Source organism: Lynx canadensis, chromosome B1, assembly GCF_007474595.2.
Source record: "Lynx canadensis isolate LIC74 chromosome B1, mLynCan4.pri.v2, whole genome shotgun sequence".
In the NCBI taxonomy this organism is placed as follows: Eukaryota; Metazoa; Chordata; class Mammalia; order Carnivora; family Felidae; genus Lynx; species Lynx canadensis.
Genome location: NC_044306.2, coordinates 98,171,323 through 98,196,480, shown reverse-complemented (window position 1 = coordinate 98,196,480; position 25,158 = coordinate 98,171,323).

Genomic DNA, 25,158 nt, shown 5'->3' with positions numbered 1-25,158 from the left:
TTTTAGAGTTTGTATTAATTGTTTGAATGTTTGATAGTATTTAGCTGTGAAGCAATCTAGTCCTGGGCTTTTCTTTGTTAGACGATTTTTGATAACTGATTCAATCTCTTGTTTTTTATTGGTCTGTTCAGGCTTTCTATTACTTCTTGATTCAGTTCTTAGTAGGTTGTATGTTTTGAGGCATTTATCTATTTCATTTGGGTTATCCAATTTGTTGGCATATAATTGTTCATAATAGTAATATGATTTATTATCAGTTATCAGTTATATTATTTCCTGTTTCATTTCTTACTTTATTTACTAAAGTCTTCCCTCTTTTCTTCTTGGTCTAGCTAAAAGTTTGTCCATTTTGTTTATATTTTCATAAAAATCTATTTTACTGATTTTTCTATTTTTTCTCTAATCTCTCTTTTTAATAAATAAATTAAATAACTAATTAATTAATTAATCTTTATTATTTTCTTCTGTTAGTTTTTACTTCTTTTTCTAGTTCTTTGAATTATAAAGTTAGGTTGTTTAATTGATGATATTTTATCTTTTCTAATGTAGGTATTTAATACTATATACTTACCTGTCAATAGTTTTTGCTGCATCTCGTAAGTTTTGGTAAGTTGTATTTTCATTTTAATTTGTCCCAAAGTATTTTTTAAATTCCCTTTTGATTTTCTCTGTTACCCAATTGTTGTTTAAGAGTGTGTTGCTTAGTTTCCATGTGTTTGTAAATTTTCCTGTTTCATTCTGTTACCGATTTCTAGTTTCATTTCACTGTGTTCTAAGAAGACACATAATATGATTTCAATCTTCTTAAATCTGTTAAGACTTATTTTGTGACCTAACGTGATGTATTTTTGAGGATTTTTTGTGTGTACATGAGAAGAATGTATGTTCTGCTACTCTTGGGTGGGAAGTTCTGCGTATGTCCATTAGGTTCATTTCGTTTATAGTGTTGCTCAAATAAGTTGTTACCTCATTGACTTTCTGACTGGGTGTTCTATTATTAGAAGTAGGACTATGAAGTCTCCTACTATTTTTTGTATTGTTGGCAATTTCTTCCTTCAGCTCTGAAAATATTTGTCCATATATTTAGGTGCTGTAAACTTGAGTATATATATTTTTAAACTGTTATTTCTTCTTACATGAATTAACCATTTATCTCTACAAAATGACTTTTGACTCTTGGAACAGTTTTGACTTAAAGTCTATTTCATTTTATATAATTATATCTAACTCTGCTCTTTTTTGGTTACCATTTGAATGGAATATTTTTTTTTAATCCCTTAACTTTCAGTCTCTGTTTATCCTTACATCTAAAGTGAGTTTCTTGTGGACAGCATTTCACTGGATCTTACCCACTCAGCTACTCAATGCCTTTTGATTGGGAAGTTTAATCCATTTGAAGTTATTTCTGATAAATGAGGGTTTACTATTGCCATTTTGTTAACTGTTTTTGTCTGTTTGCAATTCCTTTATTCCTCTCTTGCTGTCTTATTTTGTTATTTGATTATTTTTTAACAGTTTGATTCCTCTCTCTTTATCTATTGTGTATTTACTATAGTTCTTTCCTCTATGTTATTTGAGATGTGTATAGGTCTTCTTGCAAAATTATAACCATCTATTTAAATTTGATAACAACTTAAGTTTAATTGAATACAAAAACTCTGTACTTTTACCCCCCCCCACACACACACACTTTCTTGTGTCAGAGTTTACTTATGTATGCATCTGTTACCAAATTTTTGTGATTTTAGTTATTCTTAAACTTTTGTCTTTTAACTTTTATATCAGAGATACAAGTAATTTGCATACCACATTACAATATTAAATTATTCTGTATTTGACTATATATTTACCTTTGCCAGTGAGATTTATATTTTCATATGTTTTATGTGTCTTCTATCCCATTTAAAGAAGTTCTTTAGCTATTTCTTATAAGTAAGATAAGTCTAATAGTGACCAATTCCCTAAGTTTTTATTCTGGGAAAACACTTTATGTCCCTTCATTTTTAAAGGATAGCTTTGCAGAGTAGAGTACTCTTTAGTTGACAATGTTTTTCTTTCAGTACTTTGAATATACCATCCCACTCTCGACTGGCCTGCAAGGTTTATATTGATATAATCCATTGGCAGTGTTATGAGGAGGATTTCCTTATATGTAACAAGTTGCTTTTCTTTTGCTGCTTTCAAATTTCTCTATCTTTGACTTTTGATAGTGTAATTATAGTGTATCTTGGGGTCAATCTCCTGAGTCTGGATATCTATTTTTGAGGGATTCCTGAGTCTGGGTATCTATTTTTTTCCCCACATTAGGAAAGTTTTTTGTTACTATTTTTTTTAATGTTCATTTATCTTTTGAGGGGAGGGGGGCAGAGAGAGAAGGATAAAGAGAATCCCAAGCTCAATGGGGCTCAATCCCATGACCATGACATAATGACCTGAGCCGAAGTCAAAAGTCGGAAGTTTCACTGACTGAGCCACACAGGTACCCTGGTTATTGTCCCTTCCTCTCTCTCTTCTCTTTCTAGGACCCCCATAATGTGTATATTGGTCCCTTTGATGGTGTCCCATTAATCGTGTAGTCATTCTTCACTATTTCTTAATTCTTTTTTTCTTTTCCTCCTGTGACTAGATAATTTCAAATGACCTACATTTGAGTTTACAGATTCTTCTTCTTAAGTCTGCTGTTGAAGCTCTCTAGTGCATTATTTAGTTCAGGGTTTGTATCCTTCAGCTCCAGGCTTTCTGTTTGATTTTTTTTTAATGTTTTCTCTCTGTTGAATTTCTCATTTTGTTTCTGGGTTGTTTCCTGATTTTATTAAATTGTCTGTGTTCCCTTGTAGCTTGCTGAGCTTCTCTAGAACAATCATTTTGAAATATTTGTCAGGCCCCTCACAGATCTCCATTTCTTTGGTGTCAGTTACTGAAAGTTTATTGTATTCTTTTGGTGGTATCACATCTCCTTGATTTACTGTGTTCCTTACATACTTACATTGGTACTTGCACATTTGGAGAAGGAATCACCACTTCCAGACTCTCTATACTATCTTCATTAAGGAAAGACCTTCACCTGAGGGGAGGGACTACAGAGGCACTGACTAGGAGACTATACAGAAGCATGCTGTGCAACCATGTCTGGTGGCATGCAGGTTTCTAAATGTGAGGAGTGGTAGCTCTGGGTCTTTGGGTCACAGTGACTTGGTGGCTCAGATTGTTATGGTATGCACTGTAAACAACTCTGTGGATCCTTTGTGGTATACAATGACTGTGTGGGTCCTCAGAAATCCCTCCAGGCCCATTGGTGAGCACACCTAAGTAGGCAACAAGATTTCAAGACTAGTGGCATAAATGTGTGTGGCTACTAAGGATAGCTGTGAGCATGTGTGCAGTAGTGGGGATCAACAGTAAGGATTGGGGCTACATATGTGTGTATACATGACCACACTGGTTAGACATGGGCTTACACATAGCAGTAGGAGCCAGAGCTGGTGGCAGGGGCTCAGGCAAACTGAGTGCACACATGCTGGCCACACTGTTTCCTGGCGCCAGGGCTCCTGCAGTAGCATTAGGTGGACTGGTTCCAGGGAGGTGGCATCTCAGGCAGCTGTAGTCTGTAAAGGCAAAAAACGTAGGATTTTCACTGGCGAAACTGCAGAAGGTCCATGGTGGCTGCAATCACTGTTCACTGGCATTGCCAAAGGCTCACTAGCAAAAGCTACTGGTATTCTCTATAGAGCAGGTTGGTGTGGTCCACAATACTCAACACTGCAGGGTCCTCAGTGGTGAAAGCTACTGGATGTCCATGGCAGCCAAAAGGGCTGTGAGGTCCTCAGTGGCAAAGGCCAGTAAGATTCTCTGCAGAGCAGGCCATGGTTGCTGTGTTGGCCATTACCCAACACATGGCTAAAGTGATGGTCCCCACCCTTCTTAGCAGTCTGCAGACATCTCAGCTATGCCAATTTCCCCAGCAGCCTGGGCGGGATAAAATCAAAGATTCTTCAGGCAATATCCCATAAGACTAGGGAAGGTGATCATTCATCCTGCTCTCCTTTTTCCCTATCAGAGGAACTCATGGTGTTGGAACTGTACCAGCATAGGGGATGGGATGATGCAGGCAAGATGGAATTGTGCCACCTACACTTTCTGTGTATTCTTAGGGTTTGGGGTTTTTTTTGTTTTGTTTTGTTTCCTCCACTGTGTTGCTGTATCTCATTAACTGGACTCCTTAGCTTTCCCAGAGCTATTTTCATTCATGAATAAGCTATCTAACTGCTTTCTGTGAGGAGATGAAGGCTGGGATATGTACTCTTCCATCTTGCTGATACCCATTTTTCTCTCTGAAATAGGTGTTTTGTTTTTGTTTTTGTTTTTGTTTTTTTAAAGCAAGGCATCCGGGTGGCTCAGTCGGTTAGGTGTCTGACTTCAACTCAGGTCCTGATCTCATAGTTCGTGAGTTTGAGCCCCACATCGGGCTCTGTGCTGACAGTGCAGAGCCTGGAACCCACTTGGAGTTCTGTGTCTCCCTCTCTCTTGGCCTCTTTCTCTCTCTCTCTCTCTCTCTCTCTGTCAAAAATAAATAAACATTGGGGCGCCTGGGTGGCGCAGTCGGTTAAGCGTCCGACTTCAGCCAGGTCACGATCTCGCGGTCTGTGAGTTCGAGCCCCGCGTCAGGCTCTGGGCTGATGGCTCAGAGCCTGGAGCCTGTTTCCGATTCTGTGTCTCCTTCTCTCTCTGCCCCTCCCCCGTTCATGCTCTGTCTCTCTCTGTCCCAAAAATAAATAAACGTTGAAAAAAAAAATAAATAAATAAACATTTAAAAAAAGATTAATTCCAGTGAAAGTAAAGTTTAGTGGCTATTTCCCATTCTGCTGGTACCCTTCTAACAAGAAATTATTTTTCACCAACTTCAATCACATTGAAATCTGTTTTGTTTGACAGAATAAAGTTCAAATCCATGTGGCATTCCTACTATATTCTATATATATTCTATTATATTAATAGAACAAATTAAAATGTCTATATTAAAAAATTATGGAGTTGGCTTCTGTGTATTTCAGCAAGAAAGACACATTTTCTATCAAATTTTAATGATATAAACAAAAAGAACCTTAATAACTATTTAATGAAGAAAACAAGTTTTTATATTCTGTGCCTAAGGCAACATGGAATAAATCTAGATTAAAAAATAAATTAAAAAATCAGTAATCTTCCTAGTATTTCTAAATATCTCTATATTTTGTATTCTTCAGATGTTTGACTTTTTAAATAACGTGTTTTGTTCATATAACAAAATGACTAGTCATTTATTTCCTTGGAATTCTTTAGCCTTAAAGATCATTTCCTGTTACTTCCAGGTGCATTTTTTACTTCCACTATAAGATTTACTACTACATAATGCAGAGCCTTGACACTTGCAAAAATATTTTTAAAAAATAAAAACATCTTCAGTACTTTTGAATCATTAAATGTAAAATCTAGTAAAGAGATGGGAAAATTAAATTATTGAATGTCAATTAATAATAGTGCTGTTTCCTAATACTTTTAATACTCAATTTCTCAAATGATTACATAGGAATGATTCTCTTTGTTTCAGCAAGCTAAAGTGCTCTAGAAGTCATTTAATGCACTGTCTGCCTCTCTGAACACTTTCATACGCTTTCAATTTCCTTAATAAAAACATACAGAATCTAGTATTCCTCTAAATTGCAAGGGAGAAGCAAGGAAGACAGTGAAATAGAAAGGCAACATGAAAGGAACTGGAATGAGACAAACTCTGACAGGAAGATGAAAGGAATAACATAGTTGAGTATATTTAGATGTAGGATCTTAGTATTTTTAAGTACCTACTGAATTTCTTGAATATTATTTTGACTTCTTCCTCTTTAGTTTTCTTATCAAAAGGTAATGTAGTGCTGTGTAGTACCTTTTTGTTAAAACTTTGTATTTCGTTTGGAAATTTGAGCTACTTAGTTTCACATATGCTAGATAGTACAGTTGGATACTACTCATGAAGTCATAGCAGTTTATTGACTTTGATTCCAAGCACTATATCTCTTTGCATGCCTGAAGATATGCTACACAACAAAGTAAATAACACACGCATGACAGTCTCAAGGACAGATGCTCAGTGGGAAAAACTGTTCAACATCCAAGCCCTCCACTGTGCCCTAAAGCACCGCTATATAAAAGAGAGTGACAAGTGGATGGTAAAAGAAAAGGATCAGCAGGACTCCATCAGCTGTGACATGCAGCATAAGGAGATGACTGTTTATCAGTGTTGTGCTGAACTCCTGACACTGTTTTATGCTTTGGCTTGATAAATTTGATATCTATATCTCGGATTTTTCCAACTAGCAAGGGGTTTTCAAACACTGCCAGATATTTCTGTTGTGAGAAAATGCTGTGATTTCAAATGAAATTGTCCTTAAAGGAAAACTGACCTGAAGAAACATTTTGTAAATTATGTCATGGAAAGAAAATAAACTATTAGGGAAAGATGTGTTTCTTCACTATTTCTTGCGCTATTGTGACAGTGATAGATTTTTCATGGTGGCATTACCTGCAGGTTAGATTCATAATTATCTTTGGAGAAAATTTTGAATTATAATTATTTTTGGGCAAGGTGGAACTGTTTATATACTTGATTTATATCTTACCGGGATTTATAATTTCTTATCACTACAATATAAATAGGAAGGATACCTTAGTAAGTGTATGTTTATAGTAATAAGTTGGATCTCTTATAGTTGGTCTATATTTAATACATGATGTGCTTCTTACTGCAATATTCCATTACTGGATTAAATAAAAAATAATAAATATGAAACAATTGTTATACATACAAGTTTCTACTAATAAAAAAACTGCTTAATTTATAATTAATTCTTATTTTTGTAGTCAAGAAGTTGGTAAAACTGAATCAGATTCAAATTCAATATTCTCCTAAATTAAATAAGATATTTTATGAAGTTTCTAGTTACCATTTTTTCCAATATATCTTACATAATTTAATAAACTCTATGGAATCAAAATAGTTTCAAAGACCTAATAAATAACTTTAGTGAAAGAAGATGGGGTCTCATAAATTAAGAAAAAACATGTCAGAACACGGGAGGAAAATTTAGAAGTAAAAGTCAAACAAAAATAAGCAAAAAATTCCAGATCCAAGATGCTGCATAGTTTCTATGTAGACTCTAGATATCTCATAAAGGTTACAGTTAATAACATAAATATACACTATTCTTAAAACGCTATATTGAAACATTTTTAAATACCCTGTTTTTCTAATTAACTTTTTATTTCACCATGCGAGATGATACTTGACTCATGAAATCAGTTTAATACTTTCAGTATGCATCACATAATAATATAAATGCTAGAATTCATGAAGATCAATAACTGTAATGAAAAATTTCATATAAATGAACAGGCAAGCACATACTTTTTAGCCTAATACAGACACATTCTTTTCAAAGATAATGGCAGTTAGAAAACATGTAGATAACATTAAGAAAAATGTATAAACAATATGCTAAATAAATTTATTCAATAATTTATGTTTTCTGATAAACATTTATAATTAAACCAAAATTTGTCATTTATATCCAAAGTACCATAATGTGAGCTCAGAGCCCCAGTGTGGAAAAAAACTCATAGATTAATATACAAATTCTCCATTCAAATTAATTTTTGACAAAATTATAGCAACATCTATAATATCTTTCTTAGACCATATATTATTTTAGAAGTTAGGAAAACCCAAAAGATAAATGTATTATATCTTTTTATACATATATACATTTTTAGACATATGTATATATGTATATACAGTAAAATCTTGGATTGCGAGTAACTTGTTTTGCAAAGTGTTCTGCAAGGTGAGCAAACATTTCTAATAGATTTTAACTTGATAAATGAACGACGCCTTGCAATACGAGTATTACACGACACTGAATGTCACATGATCACAACTGAGTCAATGGTCTTCTCTCTCTCACTGTGGGATTATGGGTGATTGACAATATGATATCACATTTCTGTGAGATCCTCAAAAGAAGGCAAAAAAGTAAGTGTCACTGAATAGGGCCCTTGTTAAAACTGCACAAAAAGAAAAGATTCCGTTGAGCCAACAGATAGCAGTGATTCAGTTAGTGATAGTGAAAGTCGTCCTACACAATAACCCTCCTCTCTCTTGTCTCTCACACACCAGCCAGAAGGTTTTCTAAGGTAAGTGCAGGTTAACTTGTTTATTTTTCTTTATATTTTGTATTTTATTTATTATTTTGTATTATATTACAGTATTGTAATCATTTTTATATGAACAATTTTGGTTTGTGGAACAAATCATCTGAGTTTCGATTATTTTTTTATGGGGAAATTCGCTTTTTTTTTTTTAATTTTTTTTAACGTTTATTTATTTTTGAGACAGAGACAGAGCATGAACGGGGGAGGGTCAGAGAGAGAGGGAGACACAGAATCGGAAGCAGGCTCCAGGCTCTGGGCCATCATCAGCCCAGAGCCCGACGCGGGGCTCGAACTCACGGACCGTGAGATTGTGACCTGAGCTGAAGTCGGACGCTTAACCGACTGAGCCACCCAGGCGCCCCAAATTCGCTTTGATATACAAGTGCTTTGGATTAAAAGTACGCTTCCAGGATAAATTATGCTCACAAACCAAGGTTTTAATGTACATGAAAAGGGTTGCAAGAAAAAAAGTACTGTTAGTTATGACATTTAACTAAGGCTTAATTCATATGTCTTTTCTTAATAAAATCTCAGACACTCAAAACACCAATAACATTTGTCAAGAATTAGAACAAATAATAATAAACTGTGCATAGAACAATACAAGACTTCAGAGCAAAAGCAGTCTTGAAAAAGAAAAGCAAAACTGAAGGTATCACAATCCCAGATTCTAAGATACACTACAATGCTGTAGTAATCAATAAGCAGTGTTGAGAAACTGACAGCTACATGCAAAAAGATCAAACTGGACCACCTTCTTACACTATACACAAAAAATAAATTCAAAATAGATTAATGACCTAAATGTAAGACCTGAAACCATAAAATTCCTATAAAACCACATAGGCAGCAATTCCTTTGACTTTGGACTTAGCAATATTTATTTAGATATGTCTCCTGAGGCAAGGGAAATAAAAGCAAACATAAACTATATGTTTATAACAAAATATAAACTATATGTTTATATTAAACTATATGTTTATATATAAACCATATGTTTATACATAAACTATATGTTTATATATAAACTATGTGTTTATATATAAATATATAGTTTATATAAACTATATGTTTATAACAAAATAAAAGGCTTCTTCACAGCAAAGTAATCAATCAACTAAACAACAACAACAAAAAAAAAACAACCTGTGGATGGGAAAAGATATTTCCAAATGATATATCTGATAAGTTGTTAATATCCAAAATATATCAAGAACTTATACAACTCAACACCCAAAAACCAAATAATCCAATTAAAAATGCACAGAAGACACAAACAGACATTTCTCCAAAGAAGGCATACAGATGGCCAACAGACACATGAAAAGATGATTAACATCACTAATCATCAAAGAAATGTGAATCAAAACTATAATGACATATTGCCTTACACCTGTCACAATGGCTAGAATCAAAACGACAAGAAGTAACAAGTGTTGGCAAGGATACGGAGAAAAAGGAACCCTTGTGCACTATTGTTAAGAATTTAAATTGGTGCAGTCACTGTGCAAAACAGTATAGAAGTTCCTCAAAAGAGTAAAAATAGGAATGCCGTATGATCCAGTAATTCCACTACTGGGTATTTACCCAAAGAAAATAAAAACATTATAATAAAAAAAAATATATGCACTCTGTATTTATTGCAGCATTATTTGCAATAGCAAGGTATGGAAACAACCTAAGTGTCCATTGATAGATGAATGAATAAAAATGTGGCATATATACACAAATGGATTATTACTCAGCCACACAAAAGGTGAGATTTTGCTATTTGTGACAACAGTAAGTCAAACGGAGAAAGACAAATACCATATGTTTTCACTTACATGTGGACTCTAAAAACAAAACAAATGAATAAACAAACAAAAAGCAGAAACAGACCCATAAATACAGAAAACAAATTGATGGTTGCCAGAAGGGAGGGGATGGAGGGATGGCTTGAAGGGGAGTGGGAGATACAGGCTTCCAGTAATGGAATGAATAAGTCAAAGAGATAAAAAGTACATCATACAGAATATAGTCAATGGTATTGTAATAGTATTGTATGATAAAACATGGCAGCTACACTGTATTGTGACAAATGGTGCCTACACCTATAGAGGAGTAGAAACAGTATTGTACATCTAAAATTAATGTCACATTGTATATCAACTATACAATTTTAAAAAAGGTCCCTATTTGGAAGACCTTAGAGTCAGGAATAAATGGATCAAGTTGCATAATTTTTAAAAATGCATATTTAAATATATCTTGTGTTCCAAAATTAATTAATTTATTAATTAATTAAAATTAAAAAAATGAAGACAGTCTGTTCTCAGATTGACAAAAGAAATAGAATTTCTTATAAAGTGAGGTAAATCCATGGAATGACGATTATATATCTAAGGTATATACTAATAAATCTGTTTTAGCTTTTTGTTGTTTTCAACGTAACCATATTTTCAAGAATATGGTTACACAGATATATAAATACTGGGTATTTATGGTCTCCAATACATTCCTTCAATTTAATAAAGGATGGAAAAAAAATATAATCTCAGTTGCTAATATTGTGCTATATTCAACTAGATACGAATATACCAAAATAGAAATCTTCTAGCTTCATCCAACAGTTGGTTATTATATTTAACAACAACCAAAAAATCTGCATTGTGACAAAGTTTGCTTAAGATCTTTTTACGTAATTTTTCTTTGTTGAATTAATTAATTAAAGGAACATTTTATTGTTTATTATGTGATTAGTCTGGTGTTCAGAGATCAACAATTAAAACGCTAGGATCCTTAAAAACCTACAACTACAATTGTATAACTCATACACAGAAGAAAACAAACTTCAATGAAATTCTGGGTTACAACATTTCTGTTCCTTGAGAATTTTTTTTTAATGTTTATTCATTTTTGAGAGAGAGACAGAACGCCAGCAGGGGAGGAGCAGAGATGAGGAGACACAGAATCCCAAGCAGGCTCCAGGTTCCATGCTGTCACCACAGAGCTGATTGTGGGGCTCGAACCCTCCTACTGGGAGATCATGACCTAGCCAAAGTCAGACGCTTAACCGACTGAGCCACCCAGGTGCTCCACCTTGAGATTTTTTTTTTAATTTCCACAAGCTCTTAAACTTAATGAAAATAATTAGTAAAACTCAGTGTGAAAAAAAACCTTTTTTTAAAATGATTATTCCTTATATATCAAGCACAGAGGTATAATTACAAAAGTAATGGATTTAGTGTTAGAAAACCTGGAGTCAAATCCCACTTCCAACTCTTACAGAGAAATTTACTTAATTAGGCTAAAGCTAAATTTACCTACTTGTAAAGTAAGTATAATGGTATCTGTCATACCTCTTTTAGAACTTCAAAACTTTTCTAAAGATCAAATGAACTGCTTCTACAGAAGCACTATGTGAACTGCCAAATAATAAATATAAATTATTTGATTACCACATTCACAATAATATGATAAATGCATATATTAATATAAACTCTGGCATTTATACACATCAAATGCTAGTTTATTTCTGTATGTTTTCAGTTCCTAGAAGCACAGATCATAGAAATAATTTTCTTAATTACTAAAACATATTAGGACAACCCCTCTCAAAATTATACAGCACACCACTTTTAGTTAAATATCCTAATTCAGCACTGTAAAGGAGTATTTATAATACTTTCATCACGTATAACTCTTCCCATGTTCTCACTCAGAATTCTCAGATAACCCATACACTTTTTTAAAAGAAATAATATGCAAATTTTACAGTTTATCAGTGCAGTGTTCTTCTCCTGGGCCAATTTACTATATGTCATAGAGCAGAGGATAAAGAGAAGTTTAGTCACAGATCTACCATGAAATATGATACATTTAAAAATATTTGTTGTTTGGATAGGGATCAATGCAAACAGAAAAATTAACAATAAAATGAGTCCCTGGTAGAAGTAAATCCAATAAATCCTCCCTCAGGCTTCCCAGGATTGCCATAGTAAAAGGTATGCTAAAAAGAAGCATTCCAATTACAATTCCAAAATTATAAAACACCATAAGCAAAAGTCAGCAGACATAACACCAACAGACCACCAGAGCTTCAAATAGTAATCCTCTCAGATAAAACTATACAATAAGTATATTTAAAATAATTAACAACATAAGGAAAAGAAACAAAACATAAAAAGATTGGTGATTTGGGAGTAAAATATAAGCATAGTTTAGAATACAGGAAGACAAAAAGTAGAAAATAGGAAAAAAAAAAAAAAAGCATCAAGGACAGAATGAGGAAACCCAAATAAGATTTCAAAAATGAAAGACTAGGGGCTGGGTGGCTCAGTTGGTTAGTGTTCAACTCTTGATCTTGGCTCAGGTTGTGATTGCGCGGCTCCTGAGATGGACATAAGGTTGGCACACAGCCTGATTGGATTCTCTCTCCTTCTCTCTCTGCCCCTCACCCACTCACACATTCTCTCTCTTTCCATTTCTCTCAAAATAAATAAATAAACTTAAAAAAAAAAGACTAGACAGAATACAGAGGCAAAATTTGAAAAGATAACACATTTAAGAGATTGCTTCATAAAACAACACAAACTGAATGAAATAAATGAAAAAAATCCAAAGCTAAATTTAGAGCAGCAAAAACTACAGAACCCAAGATACAAAAGGACTTCAAAGCAACTAAAGAAAAAACACAAATTATTAGGAAAGAATTATAACAAATAAAATGACTCTGATAGCAGGCTTCTCAAAAGGACAGAGAAGCCAGAAAAAAAAAAAAGGAATAATACATTTGAAGTGCTAAAAAATATATATTTTGACAATTAATACATACCCAGAAACATAATCAATCAAGATGATAATGAAATTAAGGTACTTTCAAGTAAACAAAAATTGAGACAATTTGCCATTAATGTATTGTTACTCAAAAAACCACTAAAAATGTACATAGGAATAAAAAAACAGAAAAAAAACAATATTAAGAAAGGAAAATTAAGGGGTGCCTGGGTGGCTCAGTTGGTTAAGCATCAGACTCTTGATTTCCGTTCAGGTCATGAACTCACAATTCATGAGCTCAAGCCCCATGTCGAGCTCCCTGCTGACAGTGTGGATCCTGCTTGGGATTTTCTGTCTTCCTCTCTCTCTCTCTCTGCCCCTACCCTGTTCATTCTCTCTCTCTCTCTCTCAATGAATAAATAAATAAACATCTAAAAAGGAAGGAAAATTAAAATCCATATTGCTCATTAATATAAATCTAAAAATTCAAAACGGCAATTTAAATTCCACACTATAGTGCAAGAGGGTTCCCGTTTCTCCACATCCTCTCCAGCATCTATAGTCTCCTGATTTGTTCATTTTGGCCACTCTGACTGGCGTGAGGTGATACCTGAGTGTGGTTTTGATTTGTATTTCCCTGATAAGGAGCGACGCTGAACATCTTTTCATGTGCCTGTTGGCCATCTGGATGTCTTCTTTAGAGAAGTGTCTATTCATGTTTTCTGCCCATTTCTTCACTGGGTTATTTGTTTTTCGGGTGTGGAGTTTGGTGAGCTCTTTATAGATTTTAGATACTAGCCCTTTGTCCGATATGTCATACAGAGAAAGACAGATACCATATGGTTTCACTCTTATGTGGATCCTGAGAAACTTAACAGGAACCCATGGGAGAGGGGAAGGAAAAAAAAAAATAAAAAGAGGTTAGAGTGGGAGAGAGCCAAAGCATAAGAGACTGTTAAAAACTGAGAACAAACTGAGGGCTGATGGGGGGTGGGAGGGAGGGGAGGGTGGGTGATGGGTATTGAGGAGGGCACCTTTTGGGATGAGCACTGGGTGTTGTATGGAAACCAATTTGTCAATAAATTTCATATATATATAAAAAAATAAATAAATAAATAAATTCCACACTATATCTAAAAACAATAATTAAAAAATGACTACCTTTTCTTTATTCTAGGAATTTAAAGATTGATTTTAGTTAGAAATTCTAGAAATACCCTTTATAACACTGGGATATTAAAAAAGGGAAATATGTTTATCCCATTAAATATACTTAAGACTCTGATAAAATTAAACACTCAACATGACAATAACTCTTAGTAAACTAATGATATAAAAAATACTTTAACTTAATAAATTTGATAAACCTAGGGTACTTGGATGGCTCAGTCAGTTAAGCATCTGACTCTTGATTTTGGCCCAAGTCATGATCTCACAGTTCAAGAGTTCAAGCCCCATATCAGGCTCTGTGCTCACAGTGTGCAGCCTGCTTGGGAACCTATCTCTCTTTCTCTCTTTGCCCCTCACCTCAAAAATAAATAAATAAAAATAAAGTTAAAAAATGAAAATAAGGGATGCCTGGGTGGCTCAGTCAGTTAAGTGTCTGACTTGGACTCAGGTCATGATCTCATGGTTCAAGCCCCGCAACAGGTTCTGTGCTGATAGCTCAGAGCCTATGCTGATAGCTCTGTGTTGATAGCTCAGAGCCTGGAGCTGGCTTCAGTTTCTGTGTCTCTCTGTCTTTCTCTGCCCCTCCCCAGCTTGCACGCTGTTTTTCTCTCAAAAATAAACATTAAAATTTTTTAAAATATATATAAATAAAATAATAAACTTGATAAACCTATAATCATATTATTTAAAGTAAGAAACATTAGAAACTACCTTTTAAAATTAGGAATAAGAAAAGTGAACACACTCACCATTTCTAGTCAACACTGTAATACACTGAAGGGGCAATGGAATAAAACTTCACACCAGATGGAAATTCAAATCTGTAACAAAAAATAAAGCAATAAAAAAATGACAATTATGTAGACAAATATGAGTTATATGTTTTCCCCTTCTCTCTTTTTAAATTTTTAAAAAGACAAATGACTGAAGCAAAATTATAAAGCTTTCCTATTTAATTTTTAACACAGATAAAAATATATACATATTCTCAAATATATATGAGAACATGTCACAGAGGAGGGAAGGCACTGTTAGATGGAATTAAACTGTTATAAGCTTCTTACACTTTACATAAGTCCATTATGAACACTAATTGGACCGTGGTAACTTATAGATGCATTGTATAATTTCCAGAGAAAATACTTTAAAATAATGTAGAGTTGTAGGGGCACCTGGGTGGCTCAGTCAGTTGGGCGTCCTACCTCAGCTCAGGTCATGATCTCATGGCTCATGAATTTGAGCCCCATTTTGGGCTCTGTGCTGACAGCTCAGAGCCTGGAGCCTGCTTCGGATTCTGTGTCTCCCTCTCTCTCTGCCCCTCCCCCACTTGCACTCTGTCTCTCTCTCTCTCCTTCAAAAATAAATAAACATTAAAAAAATAATAATTAAAAAATAATGCAGAGTTGTAGCTAAAATAGAGAAGAGGAATATTAAAAATATTTAATTAACATAAATGAAAATAAAAAATGATCAGAGGTACCAAAAACAGAGAAGACAGCATAAAGAACAAATTATAAGATTAGACCTATATTTAATCATATCAGCAATTACATTAAATATAAATGGACTACATTTCCCAATTAACATACAAATTATCATGCTGAATTAAAAAAGCAAGACCCATATGCTATGTGTCTTTTGATATAAAGACACAAAGGGGGTCCTGGGTGGTTCAGTTGTTTAAGCTTCCAGCTTCAGCTCAGGTCATGATCTCATGGTTGGTGAATTCAAGACTTACGTCAGGCTCTGCTCTGACAGTACAGAGCCTGCTTGGGATTCTCTCTCTCTTTCTCTCTTTTACCCCAATTGTGGTCTCTCAAAATAAACAACAACAAAAAAGAAGCAGTTGATATAGATGCACAAAAATGTTAAAAATAAAAAGATAGAAAAAAGATAAAGTATGCAAAAAGTAAAGCTAAGAAGTCTGGAGTGGCAATATAAATTCAGGTAAAAACAAACTATCATAAGTAGTACTGCCAAAATTGTAAAAGGATATCTCATAATGAAAAAAGGCAAAGTACACACAATTAAACATGCAAACACACAAAACAATGTAACATTATTTCTAGACACATATAGTGTCACTGGTCATAACATCACCAAGAAGAACAGAAAGTATGACATGTGGAGGATTAAAAAAATAAAAGGCTTCCACTTTATTTGTAATAATTGATCAAAGAAGATCTGAGGCTAACAGAACTCCTTTTTCATCTTGGCTAAACTTCAAAAGCAATATTGGACTAAAAGAAATAAGCAAGTTTTGGGGTGCCTGGGTGGCTCAGTAGGTTGGGCGTCTGACTTCAGCTCAGCGAGTTTGAGCCCCACATCAGGCTCTGTGCTGACAGCTCAGGGCCTGGAGCCTACTTTGTTTATGAGATTGATCTCACAGTTCATGAGATTGAGCTCTATATCAGGCTCTGTGCTGTCAGAACTCTGTGCTTGGGATTCTCTTTCTACCTCTCTCTATGCACCCCCCCCCCAACTTGTGCTCTCTCTCTCCCTCCCTCTCTTTCTAAAAGTAAATAAATAAACTTTTTAAAAAGTTTGAAATATTTGTCAGATGATAAATACAAAATTCAAAAGAGATTCCCTCTGGACAGGATAAATTTTAGAATAGGAAATGTACAAAGGTAATTTCAATCATAAAAACAATTGTTTATTCCTTAAAAATAATCCTAAAAAATGCAAATACTATATACCATTCAGATGTCACCAGCCTAGAAAAGTATGCATTAGTACTCAATGTATTATTCTTTATACTTTTCAATTTGCTTGAAGTATGTGTGTATATTTATATTACATTACAAAGAGTAAAAATTAGCCCACCTTTCAGCTCTGTCAGGTCTTCACCAGGAATCGCGTAAGCTACATTAATCTATTTTCTAGTTTCCAGAACATTTTGCATTTCTGTTTTACCAGCCTCATAATCAAACAAAACATCATTAAGATTGAGAATAAAATATAAAAACTACCCTCCCAAGGCCCATCAATGTTCCAGATAAAAGTTTTCATCATCTAAAAATGCAAAATATCTGTTTGTGGTTCTACTTCCTCTAAGCATCAAAACCATTACTATGTCTAATGCAGTTATGATCTTTAAAGTAATCACCTCCTACAGGAAAGTACAAGCATGACTTCTCCAGCAAATAAGTTAAACAATTCTGTCCAATTGTTTCCAAAGCAAAATAGTTTGTTGGTCAGTTCATACTGCTAATTATCCTCATGATAATGAAATAATCACATCACAGGAGAGAGGAAATCCCAAAATCACCATCATCCTTTCTAAATAACTGAATTAGACGAAAATCAAATGTGCTGGCAAACCAAGGAAGACTTTGACTATAATATTATTAAATCAGTCTTTTTCAATACAATACATATATTATCCTAATTTTGATATTTTACTATCTAGAATTAATGCTAATGCTCCAATCTGTGGCCAGTCACTAAGACAGGTGTATTATTCATGCATTCTTTCAACTCCATTATTACTCTGTCTCCCTTTTTATGCTAAATAAAAGAGAGTACAATCACATATACCTGTATTATAAATTAGCTATTTCATGCTCTGTATCTCTGTGGGTGGTGGGTTCATGGATTAATACATAGGTCAAAAATCACCATGCTGGACAAATGAATTCATGAAACAAAAAAAGTTCTCCCTGATTACCAACTGTCAACCCAAATTTCTCTCCCAGAAGTAACTATGGTTATCAATTTACCATGTATATTTCTAGATCATTTTATACACACATGGATATTGTTTCCTTCCTCTCCCTTTCTCTCCCTTTCTCTCAGTCTCTCTTCCTGCCCTTCCTCTCTCTCTCTCTAATTACCTAAGTGGCATGATGTTGTAGATATTAGCCTACAGTTTACAATTTCCACTATAATTTGAGGATATTTAACTGTCAGTAGTATTCCACATTTTATCTACCCATTCCTTTATTGACTATTTTGTTTATTCTTATGTTATATCAGGGCAAATAATATTTCAATAGTTTTTTTTTTTTCATGGCTCCTTGGGAATATACAAAATGTTTCTCTAGAGTAAATATAAAAAAAATTATTGATTCTTGAGGTATGTGAGTATTAAATTTGAATAGAAACTGCCAAACTACCCTCTAAAGTAACTATAATGAGTTATACCTCTACTAACAGTGTATGGAATTACATGCTTTCCTATGCTCTCAGAAACATTTATTTGGCTATCAAACTGAAAGATTAAAAACATAAAACATGAATTTTATTTCCAGTAAAATTAAGAACTTTAAAAATTTATTACTGGTATTTTATACTTCTTTTTTTATTATTATTTTAGAGAAAGAGAGAGAGAGAGACAGGGAGCACAATTAGGTTAAGAAGGAATGAGAGAGAGAATTCTAAGCAGACTTCATGCTCAGCATGGAGCCCAAGGCAGAGCTCAATCCCATGACCCTGGGATCATGACCTGAGCTGAAACCAAGAGTCAGACATCAACCAACTGAGCCACACAGGAACCCCTATATTTTGTACTTCTTATGTAAATATCCTGACCATAACTTTTGCTCATACTATATTACCTTGTTTTGCTTTTTTTTTTTTTTAAATATTGCTTGGAGGAAACTTGTATATATCCTGGATAGTAACCTTTGCCAGTTATTAGGGTATTGTCATACCATATTTCCAATAATACCATAATTTTCCAGTATTAATAATATATATATAATTTCTCCAATTCTGTTATTTATAATTTACTTTGTACTAAAATTCAAAAATTATTATGTAATTACATTTATAAATGTTTTCTTTCTTTTCTAAGAAAAGAACTTGTCACCTGTTTAGAACTGCCTTACTATAAAGTCAAAAACATTTCTGCTTTATTTTATTCAAAAACATTTACAATATAACTTTCTCATTGCCTTATTTATTTAAACACTTTTATCTTTAACATGTAGATTATCTTCTACATGTATGAATGACGTGAGTAGGTATTGGGAGACAATTCTCTAAAGGTTTCTGATAGATGCATGTTATGTGAGAAAAGCATAACTGCCTTTTTTCCCAGACTATCATCAAGGATGCTAGTATAGTGAACAGTCTTGACATATAAAGATAATGCTTCTGTCAAGAGTAAACGACAAGCATGCTTACTCCCCATTATTAAAGAATAATTTCCTTAAGAAAAGGATCTCTCTCTGTAATGTAACCCACTTTATGGCACATGGCCTCTGGCCCCAAACCTGTGAACATCTAGAAAACATGAAGAACAGAACGATGTCAAAAAAATAAGTGAGAGAAGGCTTAATAGTTCTACATTCAAATAAGATGCATATCTAAATAATATAATTTATATTGACTTTAAATTCATTTCTAGAAAAAATGGAAAACAGAATAGGTAAATTTCATTCTCAAAATGTAATCTGCTACTCTGGTCACATCTTTTTCCTAGTATCTGCTTCTAATAGGAAATTGGTGAAAGGCTTTGGAAAATTAGAATGACTACATATTTCAATTACATCCCATTGTGCTTTGAATATATAGATGCTGCCTAATTTATTTTTATTTAAAGGGCATTAAATCTTTGTCTCTACCACACTCCAATATTTGTTTTGATTCTGCCTTTGAGGATTTGAATATGCTGAGATGAACAGTAATTGGATAATATCTGAGACCAAGCATTTAAAATTGCAATCCAAGAAAGAAAGTTCTGAGTAAAGACAGCATACAGTAATGGAAAAAAGAGTAATATCCTTAATTCTAGTGTGTGCTACCACAAATGCAGGAGTTCATGTGACATACGTAACTAATCTTGTTTTTAAATAGAGAGAGCCAAAAGCATTTTAAATCATCAAATACTGATGACCAGCCATGAACTATGAATCCAAGCAGAAAACATGGTAAAAACTGACCTGATTTTCTTCAAAGAAGAAATAAGATTTCTAGAGGTTTCTATTTAATCCTTTGATCACTGTCTTCCCGCACATCTTACTTCTTGGGAGTTGAGGAAGTTGAAACTTATTTTAACTGGGCAATGGAGTCAAGAGGGAAATTTTATAGGAAGCTAACTAAAATTATAAACTTACAGTAGAGTGCTGGGTATGACTGATTCTACACATCATAGCCAAACACAACAAGGAAAGCTAAAATCTTTTTTCTTTAATTTAAGAGTAGGGGATTAAGGAAGTTGAGACAAAAGACCTCATGGAGGCAAAAACAAGCATATGGAAAAAGTTACTTAAAACATAAATGCTAAACTATACCAGAATGTTCCACAAGCAACTTAGTTTTGCAGTCAAAGACATGAGAAAGGAGAATGTAAATGAAACAAAAAAAAAAAAAAATGAAGATGAGAAAAACAAAATCAAGTCAAATAAGCCTCTTGAATTCTTGTCTAACTCTTACATTTATGTAAAAGAAGAATTTTTTTGACTTAGAAAAAATAAACTATTTTCAATAATTTTAAAAACACTCTATCCATCATAAAATCCAGTGCACTAACTGATGTCATTTTGAAGTGTGACTGCAAACATAGTGTCTTAAAGATTTGCATAGCTTACTAGATGAATTAAAAATAAACACAGCTTTGATCCTTAAATCTTTTTAAAAGCTGGTAAGTATTTTAGTGAGCAAATTCTGTTTTTTTTTAATCCTTTAAGTATTTAAGTGAGCTATGATTTTGATGACAGCATTCTGCTACAAACACCTAGATATAAAGTGACTTTAAAAAAAAAAAGAAAAGAGTTAATATAATGCATACTAAAAGTTTTCATTTTGACCTGAGTACAATGTAGCAGTATTTTTCACATAGATTGTTTATGGTTTCCAATTTGGTGTGCACATCCTGACTGATTTTTAAAACCTAAATGAATAAAATGAACTCTTTATGAATCATTTTATATAGTTCCATGGCCTTTGACAAATATATGGATTTGACTAACCACTACCACAGTCACAATGCCGAACATTTCCATTACTCCAAAATTCCTTTATGACGTCCTTTTATAATCAACCTGGGAATGTTTTTGAAACTCAATACCAATCCAGTTGTGTAGCTGGCCCTAATTTTAGATATTTCGGTTGTGTAAGAAAATAAATTCCTTTTTGGTTTTGTTTTTAGTTTGGGTCATGTTTTTTGTCAGTTGGATCTTAAAAATCCCTAACTGATGTGAAACACTGAGAAGAATAATTAATAAAGTTAAGATTATCTAGCCTACAAAAGTGAGGTTTTAGAAAGTTAAATTTATCTTTGAGTACTAAAAGAACAAACATATGATAGCTTAATATTCAAGAAAAAGTAGAATATAAATCCAGGATTTTGTGAAAATAATTAAAACATTCTTTGGACTAAAGTCTGTGCCTTCCAAGATTAATGACCTATGATTTTATAAGTCTATGAAGGGATGATAATAGAAGTTATAAATGGAGAATTTAAAATACTGACTAAGAAGCTATTATACAAAGATCAAGTATCAAGGTGACTGAAACCTATGGAAAATATGAACAATATTAAAAAACAAAGTTAAGAAAAAGAATCATTGAGGGAAGAATGTGAGCACAGCATGGTTGAAGTAGTTCTGATTTTTGCAGTTACAAGACCTGGACTTCAATACCATTTTTCCTACAACCTGTTACCATGTTTTTATATGACAATGAAAAATATTTAAATCCTATGGTATCCCAACCAAAAAATGAATAATAATAATAATTAAAATTATTCCTTAATTCACATGTTTCAAAATCAAACAAGATAATCCATTTGATAGAATATTTCTGAATTATGAAGCGTTTTTGAACATATTATTTTTCCTTACACTGTTATTATAATAAGTGGAATTTAAAGAATTGCTTATATATACAATATTGGAAGTAGAAATGTGTATCAAAGCTTAGAATAATTGGGGCGCCTGGGTGGCTCAGCCGGTTAAGCATCTGACTTCGGCTCAGGTCATGATCTCACAGTTTGACAGTTTGAGCCCCACATTGAGCTCTGTGTTGACGGCTCAGAGCCTGGAGCCTGCTTTGGATTCTGTGTCTCCTTCTCTCTCTGCCCCTCCCCAACTTGTGCTCTGTCTCTCTGTGTCTCTCAATAAATAAATAAATGTAAAAAAAGTTATAGAATAACTATCAAAATAGAAGACAAAGTTTTGGGAGTTGTGTGTAGGAATAAGAGCACTTTTTTTAAAGCTAAAGTTATCCCTATGTATACTGGTCTTTTTGTATAACCCAGGCTTAAGCGAAATTATATCCTAGTGTTTAGTTCATCTTTCCTCTATTTTCCCCAAATCCCCATTAGTCTTAGGAGTAGTGAAATGGTGTCAAACATCTCAGGAGTTTTATTTACATCCATCTTCCCTGAAAGCCGGGGTAGATTTTCACATAATAGCAGAAAACTCTCCAGTTGGATGAGAATGTCCTTAGTAGTGAGAAGACTGCATGGATGACTGACAATCCCAGAGCTGTGCTCCAATGGCAGCTGTCTTACTCTTCTTAAGAGGCAAGGAAAATAAGACATTTGGAAGAAGAATCTCCCTTCATAGCTAGGGAGCTTAATTGTCCAAAAATATGTTAATAAAAGTCTATTAGCAAACCAGAGAGGAGGTTGGGTATTCTATAGCCAGGATCATTTCCTATTCAGTGGCAAAATGAATAGTGTGTTTTGTTTGGATTGGAGATACATGAAACATGAATATCAGGAAAATTCATTAAAACTCTAGGTCTGAGAATATATATATAATACTATAGCTGAGCAGCTAAAAGTTTTATATATCCAGGAAACGGTAAATTGAGACAGGACATGTGATTCAAAATATATGTGTATCCTAAATAGTTGTACATAGAACCACTAGCAAACACACACACACACACACACACACACACACACACACACACAATCCAGGCTCCCCTGAAACATATTTATAAGAATGAGGATGTTATAAAAGGCAACTCTCCAAAAGGTCTAAAAAACGAATTTTATAACCCACCCATCTCTCTAACATTGTGACATTCGGGTAAAAGACACACAGCTTTTGATGAAGAAAATATAGGAAAAAATCTATCACTAAGTGGAATAGAAAACTCAAATGATGATGGGACACTAACAAAATCTAATTAAACAAATTAAAAAGGCAAGTCAAACACTTAAATGCAGTCACCTCACACCTTTCTATCCAATGTTCCCAGCACCCTTCCCATATAATACACATGTGCCTATACATGCAGTTAGAGGTACAGGGGTCATCGTTCTTATTTTGAATGAGTAAAATAACAATGTGGTGGTGACATGTTGCAGAACACATTCAAAACCAAGCTGTATTTTGTTTTGTTTAGCTATAGAGGTTGTGTTGTAATACTTGTTTGCAATCACAATACATTCTGGTAACTTTACTGATTTGCTCAGATTTTACTTAAAAGTGTATTACCAGTCACTGTTTATTAAAACTCTACTCAGTAGGACAACTCAGCCTTGACCACAGAAAAACAGCCACATCTGACTTTTGCGGATGTATAGGAGGAATGGGAAGAAGAGACCCTTGTTTCCTGGTCTCTCCAGCACCAAATGAACATCATCAAAATGGTTTCAAAAAAATGGCTACAACTCACATTGTCTCAATGTCAACAACCTGTGTGTACTCCAAAGGTTACTCTGGTTTATGTGACAAATGTGCTTATTACCAAGTTCTTCCCATCACTGCTTTTGCTGGCCATCTTTGCTAATGTTCCATCAGGAAGAACAAAGGAAAAGTTCTGGCTGCTGCTGGCATCATCTGGGAGTGCTGAAGGATTCGGATGGAGCCAAAGCCACAAATTTCTGCAAGAATGGCTGGTGTGAAATCAGGGTTAGTGTACCCTTACATTTTATTCAGAGTAGGGAAATGCATCTTTTAAGTATTACTTCAACTCTCTCTCTTACCAGCATCTAAGCATAGACCCCAGCCAAGAAGAAAGTCTGTTCACTGCCATTCTTCCCACTCAGCATATAAAGCTCTCTGCAGAAACAGTTTGTCATCATCTTCATCATTGTCACTTTTATTGTGTTGTTTTGCTGATAGATTCCTCAAAACTACCTTCCTGCCACTTTGTCAGTTTGCCAGATATGGCCAAAGCACAAAGTCTTTTCTAAGAGATTCCTTAACCCAGTGAAATGATCTAGCTCCCACAAGTTCACCAAATATGCCTAGATGTGCCTGTGCCTCAGGATAGGCTAAAGGCTTGGACATAGGCTGAGATCCTTATTATGCATATTTATGTCTTGAAGCAGATGATTGGACTCAACTCTTACCAAGGTTAATCTTTTCATGTCCATCCATACTAAAAATACCCTCTCGGCAACCAACTGCTTCCATTAGTGTTTAATAAATTATATTTCTTGGAACTTATGTCAACCAAAAGTTCCATGAAAAAAAGTCAGATAAAATTGAGAAAAGCTATAGTCTATATTTCCTTACTGGACTGTTCAAATTAGCATATTAAAACCTTTGCTCAGCTAGATAATTTTAATTTTTTCCAAAAACAATTAACTTATACCTTCCTTAATGAATCTTTCTCTGACAATAATTTGAACAAATTATTCCCACATGCAGTTGTGTTAATTTTGAATCTATCTATCTATCTATCTATCTATCTATCTATATATCATTATATATATCATTATATATACCACAATGTAAGCTTTGTTTTTTTGGATATTCATTTTGAAATCCTGTCAGACTTATGAATGGTTGCAAAAATAAAGCAAATAATTTCCAATTACTCTTCACTAAACTTCTCTAAAAAGTAAGATACTACACAATAGGAAAGTATCAGAATCAGAAAAGTAACAGATTAAATAATAAATAGATTCTATAGATTAAATAATCTAGAGAAACTACTTTTTTATGATCTGGGATACAAATGAGGATCTTATATTACATTTAAATGCTATGTCTCCTTAGTTTTCTATAATCTACTACAGTATTTCTTTCTTTGTTGAGGTTTCATCAAGACTCTGTCACTTTTGAAAAGAACAGCCAGTTA